The sequence below is a fragment of the Dendrobates tinctorius genome, unplaced genomic scaffold, assembly GCF_039654945.1.
Source record: "Dendrobates tinctorius isolate UK_male_01 unplaced genomic scaffold, ASM3965494v1 ptg000051l, whole genome shotgun sequence".
Taxonomy (NCBI): domain Eukaryota; kingdom Metazoa; phylum Chordata; class Amphibia; order Anura; family Dendrobatidae; genus Dendrobates; species Dendrobates tinctorius.
Window position 1 is genome coordinate 19468195 of NW_027361719.1, and position 13974 is coordinate 19482168.

Genomic DNA, 13974 nt, shown 5'->3' on the forward strand with positions numbered 1-13974 from the left:
ATAATTTCTTATGGAAAGACATGTATGAAATCCATATATGATATATACAATGGGCACGGAAATTATTCAGACCCCTTTACATTTTTCACTCTGTTTCATTGCAGACATTTGGTAAATTCAAAAAAGTTCATTTTTTCTCATTAATGTACACTGTGCACCCCATCTTGACTGGAAAAAAAAAGAAATGTAGAAATTTTTGCAAACTTATTAAAAAGGAAAAACTGAAATATCACATGGTCATAAGTATTCAGATCCTTTGCTCAGACACTCATATTTAAGTCACATGCTGTCCATTTCCTTGTGATGGTTCAACTCCTTTTGAGTCCAGCTATGTTTAATTAAACTGATAGGACTTGATTTGTAAAGGCACACACCTGTCTATATAAGAGCTCACAGTGCATGTCAGATCAAATGAGAATCGTGAGGTCAAAGGAACTGGCCAAGGAGCTCAGAAACCGAATTGTGGCAAGGCACACATCTGGCCAAGGTTACAAAAGAATTTCTGCAGTACTCAAGGTTCCTAAGAGCACAGTGGCCTCCATAATCCTTAAATGGAAGACGTTTGGGACCACCAGAAGTCTTCCTAGACCTGGCTGTCCAGCCAAACTGAGCAATCGTGGGAGGAGAGCCTTGGTGAGAGAGGTAAAGAAGAACCCCAAGATCACTGTGGCTGAGCTCCACAGATGCAGTAGGGAGATGGGAGAAAGTTCCACAAAGTCAATTATCACTGCAGCCCTCCACCAGTTGGGCCTTTAAGGCAGAGTGGCCCGACCAAAGCCTCTCCTCAGTACCAGACATATGAAAGCCTGCATAGAGTTTGCTAGAAAAAAAACCACATGAAGGACTCCCAGACTATGAGAAATAAGATTCTCTGGTCTGATGAGATGAAGATAGAACTTTTTGGTGATAATTGTAAGTGGTATGTGTGGAGAAAACCAGACACTGCTCATCACCTGACAAATACAATCCCAACAGTGACACATGGTGGTGGCAGCATCATGCTATGGGAGTGTTTTTCAGCTGCAGGAACAGGACGACTGGTTGCAATTGAAGTAAACATGAATGCGGCCAAGTACAGAGACTCTAAGCACAAAATTAAAATAACAAAGGAGAGGATTCAGAACAACTCTGTGACCATCCTTGACTGGCCCAGCCAGAGCCCTGACCTAAACTCAATTGATCATCTCTAGAGAGACCTGAAAATGACTGTTCACTAGTGTTGAGCATTCCGATACTGCAAATATCAGGTATCGGCCGATATTCGCTGTATCGGAGTTCCGATACCGAGTTCCGATATTTTTACAATATCGAATACCGGAATCGGAAGTTCCCATAATGCAATGAGCCAGTGGTGTTAGCCATGTTAACTAATGGTATGGCTGTGATTGGCTGCTGAAATGATGTCATCATGATGCGCGGTCTGTGCGGGCCTGCCGGGAGTCTGTGTTGGCCTGCCGGGGGTCTGTACGGGCCTGCTGGGGGTCTGTGAGGGCTGCCGGGGGTCTGTGCGGGCCTGCCGGGGGTCTGTGCGGGCTGCCGGGGGTCTGTACGGGCCTGCCAGGGGTCTGTGCGGGCTGCCGGGGGTCTGTACGGGCCTGCCGGGGGTCTGTGCGGGCTGCCGGGGGTCTGTGCGGGCTGCCGGGGGTCTGTGCGGGCCTGCCGGGGGTCTGTACGGGCCTGCCGGGGGTCTGTGCGGGTCTGCCGGGGGTTGTGTGCGTGTAAAGGCATCGTCCGATGGGACTGCAAGTCCCATCGGGCTATGCTTGCTACAATGACAGTGATTGACACTTTAGCCAATGATGGCACAGTAGTAGTCCCATCATCCGGCTAATGTGTTTAGTGTAAAAAAAAAAAAAACATACATACTACATACATACTACATATATACAACATTCATACAACATACATACATACTACATAATACATACATACTACATATATACTACATTCATACAACATACATACATACATACTACATACATATATACTACATTCATACAACATACATACTACATACATACTACATATATACTACATTCATACAGCATACATACATACTACATACATACTACATTCATACAACATCCATACATACTACATAATACATGCATACTACATATATACTACATTCATACAACATACATACATACTACATACTTACTACATATATACTACATTCATACAACATACATACTGTAGGGATTCGCTCTGGTAGGCAATAGCTGGGCGGCAGTAACAAGGCAACACACAGGCATAAAGTCCAATTTCAGTGGTTTTAATGTCACTCAGCAACCAGCAGCTTAACCCTCCGTCAGGCGCAATAGATCTGACAGGCACACAGTAATTAGTTTCACTTCTCTCTCCTTGCCCACTTATCAGAAAACCCCACCCCTCCTAGTTATCTCCTGACTAGTGTTGAGCATTCCGATACCGCAAGTATCGGAATTCCGATACCGACTTCCGATATTTTTTCAATATCGGAATTCGGCATCGGAATCGGAAGTTCAGTTGATTGACGGCCTGACGTCATCATGATGCGCGGTGTGTGCGCATCATGATGCGCCGTCATTTCGGGCCTTCCGGGGGTCTCTGCCGGCCTGCCGGGGGGCTGTGCCGGCCTGCCGGGGGGCTGTGTGGACTGCCCGGGGTCTGTACCGGCCTGCCGGGGGGCTGTGCCGGCCTGCCGGTGGTCTGTGCACCCTGTGGGGGTCTGTACCGGCCTGCCGGGGGGCTGTGCCGGCCTGCCGGGGGGCTGTGCCGGCCTGCCGGGGGGCTGTGCACCCTGTGGGGGTCTGTACCGGCCTGCCGGGGGGCTGTGCCGGCCTGCCGGGGGGCTGTGCTGATGTCCGGGGGTCTGTGCAAGCATCGTCCGATGGGACTACAAGTCCCATCGGGCGATGCCTGCTACCATGACAGTGATTGACACATTAGCCAATGATGGGACAGTAGTAGTCCCATCATCCGGCTAATGTGTTAAATGTTAAAAAAAAAAAAAAAAATACTACATACATACTACATGCATGCTACATACATACTACATGCTACATACATACTACATATATACTACATACATACTATATACATGCTACATACATACTACATGCATGCTACATACATACTACATGCTACATACATACTACATGCATGCTACATACATACTACATATATACTACATACATACTACATACATGCTACATACATACTGCATGCTACATACATACTACATACATACTACATACATACTACATGCATGCTACATACATACTACATATATACTACATGCATGCTACATACATACTACATGCTACATACATACTACATATATACTACATACATACTACATACATGCTACATACATACTGCATGCTACATACATACTACATACATACTACATACATACTACATGCATGCTACATACATACTACATGCATGCTACATACATACTACATGCATGATACATGCATGCTACATACATACTACATGCTACATACATACATACTACATACTACATATATACTACATGCATGCTACATACATACTACATGCTACATACATACCACATACATACTACATACATACTACATGCTACATACATACTACATATATACTACATGCATGCTACATACATACTACATGCTACATACATACCACATACATACTACATACATACTACATACATACTACATGCTACATACATACTACATATATACTACATGCATGCTACATACATACTACATGCTACATACATACCACATACATACTACATACATGCTACATATATACTACATGCATGCTACATACATACTACATATATACTACATGCATGCTACATACATACTGCATGCTACATGCATGCTACATACATACTGCATGCTACATGCATGCTACATACATACTACATGCTACATACATACCACATATATACTACATACATACAATACATTCATACAATACATACATAGACATACAGTACATATAACATAGAGTAACATACTTACCAATACTTGTCACATTGTTCCCCGAAGCCATTGTCTTTTCCGGAATAAATATTAACATAACAAACCACAAAAATACTCACCCACGATCCGAAGCAGTCCACGAGTGTGTCCCACGACGATCTTGGGTAGAGAACTGCAGCATCAGATGATGCTGCCGTTCTCTACGGGCTGCAGGAATCCAATGACGGAAGGTAGGTATCCTTCCGCACTGTATTCCTCCGCCACTTAAAAAAAAAAAAAGTCCCTAGTCTCACTTTATGCCATTGCTGCGTGGGAATTTCCCACACAGCAATGGCATAAAGTGAGACTAGGGACTTTTTTTTTTTTTAAGTGGCGGAGGAATACAGTGTGGAAGGATACCTACCTTCCGCCATTGGATTCCTGCAGCCCGTAGAGAACGGCAGCAACAGCTGATGCTGCAGTTCTCTACCCAAGATCGTCATGGGACACACTCGTGGACTGCTTCGGATCGTGGGTGAGTATTTTTGTGGTTTGTTATGTTAATATTTATTCCGGAAAAGACAATGGCTTCGGGGAACAATGTGACAAGTATTGGTAAGTATGTTACTCTATGTTATATGTACTGTATGTCTATGTATGTATTGTATGAATGTATTGTATGTATGTAGTATATATGTGGTATGTATGTAGCATGTAGTATGTATGTAGTATGTATGTAGCATGCATGTAGCATGCAGTATGTATGTAGCATGCATGTAGTATATATGTAGTATGTATGTGGTATGTATGTAGCATGTAGTATGTATGTAGCATGCATGTAGTATATATGTAGTATGTATGTAGCATGTAGTATGTAGCATGCATGTAGTATATATGTAGTATGTATGTAGCATGTAGTATGTATGTAGCATGCATGTAGTATATATGTAGTATGTATGTAGCATGTAGTATGTATGTAGCATGCATGTAGTATGTATGTAGCATGCATGTAGTATGTATATGGTATGTATGTAGCATGTAGTATGTATGTAGCATGCATGTAGTATATATGTGTTATGTATGTGGTATGTATGTAGCATGCATGTAGCATGCATGTAGTATGTATGTAGTATATATGTAGTATGTATGTAGCATGTAGTATGTATGTAGTATGTATGTAGCATGCATGTAGCATGCAGTATGTATGTAGCATGCATGTAGTATATATGTAGTATGTATGTAGCATGTAGTATGTAGCATGCATGTAGTATATATGTGGTATGTAGCATGTAGTATGTATGTAGCATGCATGTAGTATATGTGTTATGTATGTAGCATGTAGCATGCATGTAGCATGCATGTAGTATGTATGTAGTATATATGTGGTATGTATGTAGCATGCAGTATGTATGTAGCATGCATGTAGTATGTATGTTGCATGTAGTATTTATGTAGTATGAATGTAGCATGTATGTAGTATGTAGTATGAATGTAGCATGTATGTAGTATGCATGTTGTATGTATGTAGCATGTAATTTTTTTTTATTTTTTATTTTTTTTTACATTTAACACATTAGCCGGATGATGGGACTACTACTGTCCCATCATTGGCTAATGTGTCAATCACTGTCATGGTAGCAGGCATCGCCCGATGGGACTTGTAGTCCCATCGGACGATGCCTGCACAGACCCCCGGAGCCTGCACAGACCACCGGCAGGCCGGCACAGCCCCCCGGCAGGCCGGCACAGCCCCCCGGAGCCTGCACAGCCCCCCGGCAGGCCGGCACAGCCCCCCGGCAGGCCGGCACAGCCCCCCGGAGCCTGCACAGACCACCGGCAGGCTGGCACAGACCACCGGAGCCTGCACAGACCCCCTGGCAGGCCGGCACAGCCCCCCGAAAGGCCCGTACAGACCCCAGAGAGGCTGTACAAGGGCAGGAAAGGGTTTTTCTTATTCCGATACCGGAAGTCCCATAGACTTGAATGGGACTTCCGGTATCGGAATCGGCGATACCGATACTTTTTTTAAAGATCGGCCGATACCATCCGATACGATACTTTGAAGTATCGGACGGTATCGCTCAACTCTACTCCTGACTCTACAGGCTCTGTGAAACCTGATATCACAGTGACTCAGCAGACCTTCTAGTGAGCAGATATCAACACTTTGGCTTCTCAGACACATTGCGCCTGATTTCAACACAAATTGAAAGGTTAGTATTTTCTTTTTTTATTCATCACGATTGTGTATTTAGCTTGTTTTATGAAGGATTAATGCTAAGTTAGTGTACATAAGTACTGTTTTCTTAGACAAAAGGAGGGTGGCTTCTAAGGCACATTGCGCCCTAACACATACTCTTTCTCTCTTGCTTCAGATTTTCTGCTGCAATGGCCAGAAAACAGTATGATTCATCTAAACCCCTTCATTTAGAAGAAATGAAGATTTTTTTGTTAGAAGATGATGAGGAAGAACCAGCAGTAACTGAGGATTTAGAGGAATCTAGTGACATTTCATCTGAAGATGAGGTAGCAGAATGTAACACTGATTCTGGAACAGAGCAGGATGGTGATGACACTGATACAGAGGAAACAGACACAGATCTAGCTTATTATTTGGGCAAAGATAAAAATACAAAGGACGTCCCAAGGACGTTCCAGAACAAACACCGACTCTACCACCTTCTAAAAGACGCAGTTGTACTACCTGCTCATTTGTATCTGGTTTCAGAAGGCTTTCTAAATATGACTGCAAAATATGTAAAGAATCAATCTGCCTTTCCCATGCAACTTTCGTCTGCCAGCCTTGCTTTTCTAAGTGTACCTGTGCTGCTTCTGCTGCAATTGAAACCACTGAAGATGAGTAGAAAATAATTAAGTAACATCTAAGTGCAATATCCTTTAAGTTTTTTTCCATAATTTTATATTTAAGCAATAGTTAAGTAAAGATAACTGGAGCCTATTTGGCGGTACTACCGAAAAGTGGTACTTTTAGTTTTAATAAGTTTATGGTTAATAAATGTTTTTTTTTGCATCTGATTTGGTGTAATCTCTTTTAATACATTCCTATGAAGGTCACTGACTACTTCTATAGTCCTGAAATTGAAATATGTAGCTACTATAGGTGGTTTTCTGACCTGTGCTTGTCAGGCACATTGCGCATGAACTGAGGAGAATCTATATTGCGCCTGACGGAGGGTTAACAAAACATGAGGGAAATAAAACACGTACTCCAGCTTGGAGAACCACTGGTCCCAGACTCACCCCTTGCACGGGACGGGCGTAACTAAGCGGCTGCCAGGTCCTGCGGCATCCACCAGGTGCCATTCCCGGGGTTCTTCCGAGTCTTGCTGCAACAGTCCTGCAGCACGGGAATCCTATATACAAGTTGCAGGCTGCGTCCACACAAGTCCCTGTAGTTTCCAGAAACACACTCACGCTGTGGCATTTACCAACCTCCATTACATAGGGCCTAACCCCTCCCACCAGTGAGGTAGACATCACATGGGCTGATCACGTGACCCTGACATCATCGCTGGTCCCGTCTTTAAGGAAAAACCCGGCCAAACATTAATCTGCTAGGAGAAACATATCTTCCATCCAGTAAAACACCCTTTACTGTACCACATACCTCCCTCCTATGTTCAACCCTAGAGGGGTGGACACATGACATACAGTGAACTCTGGACAGGGCATCTGCATTCCCCTGTAGTCGCCTGCGTGATGTTCTACTGAAAACTTAAAGTTTTGCAGGGACAGGAACCACCTGGTGATTCGGGCATTTCTCTCCTTAGCTTGACTCATCCACGTAAGAGGGGAATGATCTGTCACCAACCGAAATGTTCTCCCCAGCAAATGGTAGTGCAACGATTCCAGTGCCCACTTGATGGCCAGGCACTCTCTCTCCACAATACTGTACCGGGTTTCAGCTGGGGTAAGCTTCCGGCTTAGGAAACTAACGGGATGCTCTTCCCCGTTAACTTCCTGAGACAGCACGGCACCGAGGCCTATCTCAGTGGCATTAGTCTGCACCACGAACTCTTTTTTGAAATTTGGAGTGATCAGGACTGGTGTACCACACAGTACCCCTTTTAATTTTGTAAAGGCCTCCTCTAACTAATCATTCCAGTGGACCATCACAGATTTTTTTCCTTTTAAACAATCTGTTAAAGGCATGGACAGGGTTGCAAAGTTGGGAATGAATCGCCTGTAATATCCCACCAAACCCAAAAAGGCCTTTACCTGCTTTGTTGTGAGGGGACGGGGCCAGTTCTGAATTGCCTCGACCTTGTTCACTTGGGGCTTGAGAACTCCCCTCCCAATGACATAACCCAAGTACCGGGCTTCCTCCAACCCTATGAAACACTTCTTTGGGTTGGCAGTTAGCCCTGCTTGTCGCAGGGAGTCTACCACTGCCTGTACTTTTGCTAAGTGGCTTTCCTAATCGGTGCTGAACACAATAATATCATCTAGATAGGCTGAGGCATAGCCGCGATGCGGACGGAGAACAATATCCATTAACTGCTGGAACGTTGCTGGAGCACCATGCAACCCAAAGGGTAACACCTTATGCTGGAACAGCCCCTCAGGTGTTATAAACGCTGTATTTCCCTTCGCCGCCTCTGTTAGGGGTATCTGCCAATAACCTTTTGTGAGGTCCAGAGTTGTAAAATACCGTGCTTGCCCAAAGCGCTCTATCAACTCGTCAACGCGGGGCATGGGGTAGGCGTCAAACTTTGAAATGTCATGGAGTTTTCTAAAATCATTACAGAATCTTAGAGACCCATCAGGCTTGGGTATTAGAACTATTGGGCTGGCCCACTCACTCTGAGACTCTTCTATGACCCCTAACTGTAGCATCATTTTTTACCTCTTCCGAGATGGCTTGTCGCTGGGCCTCAGGCACTCGATATGGCATATGGCTTTAATCGGACCTTGGCCTGTGGCTCTGTGACAATGTCATGTTGGATTAGGGAGGTGCGTCCAGGGAGCTCTGAAAAAACATCTGTATTTCGGCTGATGAACTCCCGGACCTCCTGAACCTGTTAGGAGACAAAGTATCTGCAATTTTGACCGCGGGTTGGGCTTCTCCTGCCTCGCCCTGAGGTAACAGAGCCTTTTCCATCTGAAACGCTGGCAGTGGACTATCCCCACCAAGGTGCTCTCTATCTTTCCAGGGTTTAAGCAAATTAATATGGTAAACCTGTTCTGGCTTTCTCCGACCTGGTTGGTGTACCTTGTAGTCTACTGGTCCCACCTTCTCCATGATCTCGTAGGGTCCCTGCCACCTTGCGAGAAATTTGCTATCTACGGTAGGCACAAGCACCAAAACTCGATCCCCAGGGCTAAAGGTTCTTACCCGAGCCTCCCGGTTATAGACCCGACTCTGTGACCGTTGTGCTGCCTCCATATGTTCCCAGACCAAAGGTAGGACTGTCTCCATTCTCTCTTGCATTTTTGCAACATGTTCTATCACACTTTTGTGGGGAGTAGGTTGGTTCTCCCAGGCCTCTTTGGCTATATCGAGTAAGCCCCGTGGATGTCTGCCGTACAATAGTTCAAAGGGCGAGAACCCCATAGATGCCTGAGGTACCTCCCGCACTGCAAATAACAAATATGGCAATAACAGATCCCAGTCCTTCCCATCTTTGGAAACTGCCTTTTTTAACATGCTCTTCAGTGTCTTATTGAATCTTTCTACCAGACCATCTGTTTGGGGATGATATACCGAGGTACGCAACTGTTTAACATTTAACAACCGGCAGAGTTCCTTCATAATTTTTGACATAAAGGGGGTTCCCTGGTCTGTTAAAATCTCTTGCGGAATTCCCACCCGTGAAAACATGCCCATGAGTTCCTTTGCTATAAGCTTAGCTGATGTGTGGCGCAGAGGAATGGCCTCAGGATATCGGGTAGCATAGTCTAGAACTACAAGAATGTGTTGGTGTCCCCTTGCCGACTTATTGAGAGGCCCCACCAGGTCCATGGCCACTCTCTCAAAGGGTACCTCTATAATTGGCAAAGGCACCAAAGGGCTCCGAAAGTGAGGTTGGGGACTGGTTACCTGGCATACTGGACAGGAGCTACAGTACCGTTTAACTTCTTCATGAACCCCTGGCCAGTAAAATCGCTGCAGAATTCGGTCGAGGGTCTTCTTTTGGCCCAAATGCCCCCCAAGTACATGCGCATGCTCTAAATCCATTACCAGCCTTCGATATGTCTGAGGTACCAGTAACTGTTCTACCATTTCCCCACGTATTTTCTCCACTGGGTACAACAAATCCTGATTCAACTCAAAACGTGGAAACACCGTATCTGGTTGTTGGGGTTCCCCATTGAGAAACAGTACATTTTCTCTTGCCCTGGCTAAAGTGAGGTCTCCGAGTTGCGCTGTACCAAAATTATCACCTGATACATTCAAGTCTGACAACTCGGGTCCCAGCGGCAAGTCTTCCACCTCTCCAGCGAATACTTCTATGGGAGAACTCTCCCCCTCCTCCACCGAAGGGAAGGTTATTCCTACCGCCAGCACTTCTTCCTCCGGGTCACCAGGCTCATGCCCCCCTTCTGGAGAATGTTACCTGGTTGCCTCTGGTGCCGGCAGTTGCTCAGTGGACGGGACAACCGACGGCCACAGCACAGAAAACAACGGAAAGTCTCTTCCAATTATCACTTCATAATGTAAATTAGTCACCACCCCCACCTCGTGGCACCGCCTCTCTGCTGGCATGCTGATTACCACTAGTGCGGTGGGATAGTCTTTTAAAGTCTCCATGTATACACAACACCCCAGTTTTCCGACCCGTATACTCACTGGTATGTATCCAGCTGGCTCGTACCAGGGTTACAAGACTCCCTGAGTCCAAAAGGGCCACAGCCGGGGTGCCCTCCACTTCCACCTGACACAAATGTTCCATATTGGGGCCTTTCGGGGTGCCCACTGCACACATTGGTTCGGCATAATGGGACTAGCGGTACCCATAATTGGTGTCCATGGGCTCAGTCAGGTGGGGGCAATCAGCTCTCATATGACCTGGTTCCTGGCACCGCCAGCAAAATATTGGGCTCCTTACTTCCCCAGATAAGTCCTGAGCGGCCTCCCTGGGCTCCGCTCGCCGAACCAGGGGCGGGGACTTAGGGAACCTTCCTGATACCTTTCGAGGGGTCCCTCCCTGTAACTCTTTGGTAGCCCCATACCTTTCTATGAGGTCTATCATCTGCATGGCATCAGTAGGGGATGCCTGTCAGACCCAGGTCTGGAGGGCGTGGGACAAAGCCCTCCAAAATCTATCAGTCACTATGCGGTCCAATATGGCTGTGAGGGACAACACTTCAGGCTGCAACCACTTTTGTAATAGGTGCAAAAGATCGTAATACTGGACCAGGCTGGCTTGGAGGGGGCAAACTCCCACTGGTGTACCCGCTGGGCCCGGACTAACACATTCACCCCAAGTCGTGCTAGTATGTCACCCTTGACGACCGTGTAGTCCACCATTTGCTCGGGGGGTAAGTCCTGACACGCTTTCAACAGCCCTGGGGTTAGGAACGGAGCGAGGACACCTGCCCAATGATCCTGGGGGAGCTTCTCTCTCAGCGACTCCTTCGAACATCTCCAGATACACCTCCACATCGTCCGATTCTTCCATTTTAGGAATCGCTGTACTAACCGCTTTCTGTATATCCTGGATTCCCCGGTCAGCTCTTTTTGCTTGCGCTGTTGTGATATGCTGTATCAAAAGCTGATTGGTTTCCTGCTGCATAGCCTGCTGCTGCATAGCTTGCTGTCGCATGGCCTCCTGTTGCTGCTGCCTCATGGCCTCCTGTTGCTGCTGCATAGCCTGCTGTTGCTGTCACATGGCCTCTATGAGCGTTTTTACCGTGGCCTCCATTTCTGGAAAGTTCCCCGCCTGGACCTCTGCCACTCATTTCACCCAGGACATAGGCTGGGGTACTGATCAAAAATCAAAACAGCCTGGCCTCACTGCTTCTGCCCACACTCAGTCCACCAATTGTAGGGATTCGCTCTGGTAGGCAATAGCTGGGCAGCAGTAACGAGGCAACACACAGGCATAAAGTCCAATTTCAGTGGTTTTAATGTCACTCAGTAACCAGCAGCTTAACAAAACATGAGGGAAATAAAACACATACTCCAGCTTGGAGGACCACTGGTCCCAGACTCACCCCTTGCACGGGACAGGCGTAACTAAGCGGCTGCCAGGTCCTGCGGCATCCGCCAGGTGCCATTCCCGGGGTTCTTCCGAGTCTTGCTGCAACAGTCCTGCAGCACGGGAATCCTATATACAAGTTGCAGGCTGCATCCACACAAGTCCCTGTAGTTTCCAGAAACACACTCACACTGTGGCATTTACCAACCTCCATTACATAGGGCCTAACCCCTCCCACCAGTGAGGTAGACATCACATGGGCTGATCACTTAACCCTGACATCATCGCAGGTCCCATCTTTAAGGAAAAACCCGGCCAAACATTAATCTGCTAGGAGAAACATATCTTCCATCCAGTAAAACACCCTTTACTGTACCACAATACATACTACATACATACTACATATATACTACATTCATACAACATACATACATACTACATACATACTACATATATACTACATTCATACAACATACATACATACTTACTACATACATACACCATACATACAACATGCTCCATACATACAACATACATACTACATACATACTGCATACAATACATTCATACATTCATACAATACATACATATAGACATACAGTACATATAACAGAGTACATACTCACCATCACTTGCCACTTTGATCCCCGAAGCCAGTGTCGTCTCACTGTAAAAAATATTAAAATAACAAACAACCAATATACTCCCTGATCTGCAGAAGTCCACGAGTGTCCCACGACGATCTCCTGCAGTGCATCACTGAGAGGTTAATATAGTTCACTGGTCTCACTTTATGGCAAAAGCTGCGTGGGAACTTTCTCACACAGCAAAGCCAAAAGTGAGACTAGGGACTATTTTTTTACAGTGGCGGAGGAATACAGTGCGAAAGGATACCTACCTCCCATCATTGTATTCCTGGAGCCCCTAGAGAGCGGTCGCATCAGCTGATGCTGCTGTTCTCCACGGGAGATCGTCTTGGAACACTCGTGGATTTCTGCGGATCAGGGAGTATATTGGTTGTTTGTTATTTTAATATTTTTTACAGATGACACTGGCTTCGGGGATCAAAGTGACAAGTGATGGTGAGTATGTACTCTATGTTATATGTACTGTATGTCTATATGTATGTATTGTATGAATGTATGAATGTATTGTATGTAGTATGTATGTAATATGTATGTTGTATGTCTGTATGTCTGTTTCATGTTTTATGTATGTTGTATGTATGTAGTATGTATGTAGTATGTACTATGTATGTATGTATGTTGTATGAATGTAGCATATATGTAGTATGTATGTATGTATGTTGTATGAATGTAGTATATATGTAGTATGTATGTAGTATGTATGTATGTTGTATGAATGTAGTATATATGTAGTATGTATGTAGTATGTATGTATGTATGTTGTATGAATGTAGTATATATGTAGTATGTAGTATGTATGTATGTTGTATGAATGTAGTATATATGTCGTATGTATGTAGTATGTATGTATGTTGTATGAACGTAGTATATATGTAGTATGTATGTAGTATGTGTGTATGTTGTATGAATGTAGTATATATGAAGTATGTATGTAGTATGTATGTATGTTGTATGAATGTTGTATATATGTAGTATGTATGTAGTATGTATGGGTTTTTTTTTTTTTTTTTACATTCAACACATTAGCCGGATGATGGGACTACTGCTGTCCCATCATTGGCTAATGTGTCAATCATTGTCATTGTAGCAGGCATAGCCCAACGGGACTTGTAGTCCCATCGGATGATGCCTGCACACACACACACACACAACCACCGGCCGGCCCGCACAGACCCCCGGTAGCCCGCACAGACCCCCGGCACGCCCGTACAGACCCTCAACAGGCCC

The 13974-nt window shown here is 45.2% G+C and overlaps 1 long non-coding RNA gene across 1 annotated transcript; it reads left to right on the top strand.

The window, feature by feature from the left end:
• Positions 1-5737: 5737 nt before the first annotated feature.
• On the top strand, positions 5738-6974 carry LOC141091400 (uncharacterized). Its single transcript, XR_012232503.1, has 2 exons — positions 5738-6151; positions 6314-6974. It is a non-coding gene; the product is annotated as an uncharacterized lncRNA (long non-coding RNA).
• The last annotated feature ends 7000 nt before the right edge of the window (positions 6975-13974 follow it).